The sequence below is a fragment of the Diceros bicornis genome, chromosome 22, assembly GCF_020826845.1.
Source record: "Diceros bicornis minor isolate mBicDic1 chromosome 22, mDicBic1.mat.cur, whole genome shotgun sequence".
Lineage (NCBI taxonomy): Eukaryota > Metazoa > Chordata > Mammalia > Perissodactyla > Rhinocerotidae > Diceros > Diceros bicornis.
The window spans coordinates 24092156-24095224 of NC_080761.1; the positions used below are offsets into that span (position 1 = coordinate 24092156).

General features: G+C 40.1%; 1 non-coding gene across 1 annotated transcript; it reads right to left on the minus strand.

The window, feature by feature from the left end:
* Positions 1-1790: 1790 nt before the first annotated feature.
* On the minus strand, positions 1791-1922 carry LOC131420286 (small Cajal body-specific RNA 20). The gene has a single exon (XR_009223515.1). It is a non-coding gene; the product is annotated as a small Cajal body-specific RNA 20 (non-coding RNA).
* Between the last annotated feature and the right edge of the window lie 1147 nt (positions 1923-3069).

A 3069-nucleotide genomic window follows, 5' to 3' on the forward strand; every position in this document is an offset into this window, starting at 1 on the left:
TCATGCAGTGTTTGTCTTTGTCTGGCTTATTTCGCTTAACATCATACCCTCAAGGTCCATCCATGTTGCAAATGGGACGATTTTGTCTTTTTTTATGGCTGAGTAGCATTCCATTGTATATATATAGCTCATCTTCTTTATCCGTTCATGTGAAGAAGGGCACTTGGGTTGCTTCCACATCTTGGCTATTGTGAATAATGCTGCAGTGAACATAGGGGTGCATAAATCTCTTTGGATCACTGATTTCAAGTTCTTTGGATAAATATCCAGTAGTGGGGGGGCTGGCCCGGTGGCGCAGCGGTTAAGTTCCTGGGTTTGGATTCTGGGCGCGCACCGACGCAGCGATTGTCAAGCCGTGCTGTGGCGGCGTCCCATATAAAGTAGAGGAAGATGGGCATGGATGTTAGCCCAGGGCCAATCTTCCTCAGCAAAAGAGGAGGATTGGCATTGGATGTTAGCTCAGAGCTAGTCTTCCTCACACACACACACACACAAACCCAGTAGTGGGATAGCTGGATCATATGGTATTTTAATTTTTAATTTTTTGAGGGATCTCCATACTGTTTTCCATAGTGGCTGTACCAATTTACATTCCCACCAACAATGCACGAGTGTTCCCTTTTTTCCACATACTCACCAACCCGTGTTATTTCTTGTCTTTTTGATAATAGCCATTCTGACAGGTGTGAGGTGATATCCCATTGTGGTTTTGATTTGCGTTTCCCTGATGATTAGTGATGTTGAGCATCTTTTCATGTGTCTTTTGGCCATCTCTATATCTTCTTTTGGAAAAGGTCTATACAAGTCCTCTGCTCGTTTTTTAATCAGATTGTTTTTTTGATATTGAGTTGTATGAGTTCTTTATATATTTGGGATAGGAACCCCTTATCAGATGTATCCTTTGCAAATATCTTCTCCCATTCAATAGGTTGCCTTTTTGTTTTATTGATGGTTTCAGTGGTTGGTCTTTCTGTTGACCAGTCCCCAACCTGAAGCCATCTAGGGGCCCACCATAAGTCATCTCATTAGTATAACAAAGACCTTGCTGTCCCTCAGGAAATTCTAAGGGTTTTAGAAGCTGTGTGCCACGAACTGGGACAAAGACCAGACAAATTCTTTATTATGCAACATAAAATATATTACATTGTCCAAAAAATATGTGAATAATCAAAATTAAAATTATCTAGTGAAAATATCAGCAATTGAATTTTAAAATGTTTAGTATCTAGTTTAATATTACCTTTCGTGTACCAGACAGGATGCTGTGTGACAGATTTCAAACAACAGAGGATTCTGGCCCTGCATATTCTAGTGGCTATGACTCTTAAGTAAGTCTTCATTTTCCAGTCCTTCGGTAAAACTCCTTACATCCCTCAATTGTTGTGAAGTACCACTGAGCTCATGCCTGTGAAAGAACTTTGTAAAATGCAAAGCTTATAATGTAAAAGTAATAATATGGTTATCATCATCGACAGCAGCTCTGATGTCAAGAGTAAATGACTCACTGGTTCCAAGTTCAGCCCTAAGAAAACTGTTTTAATCAGCTTGGGCTTCCGCAACAAGCTACTACAGACTAGGAGCTTTAAACAACAGAGATTTATTTCCTCACAGTCTGGAAGCCAGAAGTCTAGGATCAAGATACCAGTGGGGTTGGTTTCTGGTGAGACCTCTCTGGCTTGTAGATGGCTGCCTTCTTGCTGTGTCCTCACATGGCCTTTACTCTGTGTGTGGACGGAGAGAGAGCTAGAGAGAGAGAGCTCTGGTGTCTCTTCCTCTTCCTTTTTTTTTTTACATGTCTGAGGTCAGAAAACAAGGCTGCCCAGCTCATGGTGGCCCTGATGATGATCCTCAGGGGCTGATTTTGGCCTCCAATCCTGGCTGCGGAGAAAAGGGACCCCCTACAGCCCCATGGGAAAGAGGCCCTCTTCCTCTTCTTATAAGGACACCAGTCCTATCAGATTAGGGCTGAAACCTTCTAACACCATTTAACCTTAATTATCTTTTTAAAGGCCCTATCTCCAAATAATACCATCACTTTGGGAGTTTGGGCTTCAACATATGAATTTGGGGGGGCACAATTCAGTGCATAATAAAAACCGTAATCATGAGGGCGATGGAGCTCCTGAGATCCGGGTTTTCATGCAGAGGAGGGTCTTAAATTTATTGATAAATTCAACCCCAATATTGCTGCCTTTAGTAATAAGAATGGCAAAGTGTTAATCAGTAGTTCCCATAACTTTTAAAAAAACATCTGTTAAACAAATTAGGACAGGGTTTCCCAAAGGGTATTCTGAGGAACATTCCTTCCATAAGTGATAAAAAGCTTAAGACAGTCACACCTTTCCCAACTTAGAAACTGTCACAATGCACAATAGCATATTAAAGCCTGAAAAGTTCATTCATTTGTTCAAATAGTATTTATTGGACGTTTACTATTTTCCAGGCACTAGGCTAGGCTGTGAATAAGACAGAGAATAAGAGGAGGGACCTAACCTAGTGGAGGAAGTTAAGGCAATAGGTTGGTTTGATTTTTTTCATTGTCAGTATTTCCCCCCCCAGTTTATTGAGATATAATTGACATTATATCACATTGCTCAAGTTTAAGGTGTACAACATAATGATTTGATGATACATGTATATGTTGCGAAATGATGACCACAGCGAGTTTAGTTAACATCCATCACCTCACATAGTTGCAATTTTCCTTTCCTTGTGATGAGAACTTTTAAAATTTACTCTCTTAGCAACTTTCCAAGGCAATAGGTTGTTGAATGCTGTCTCCTTCAAAGTACCACCAGAATAACCTAGGGTTGCCAGATAAAGCACAGGATGCCCAGTTAAATTTGAATTTCAGATAAACAGTGGATAATTTTTAGTATAAATATTCCCAAATATTACATACTTATACTAAAAAAAAGCAATTGCAGTTCGTCAGAAAACAAATTTAACTAGGCATCCTGTATATTTATTTACTAAACCTGGCACCGCTATGCTAACCAAATGGAAATTCTGTTTGCAGCAGAAATATGCCCATCTGCAGACGCTGGATCAGGATTGGTCTAAATCAAT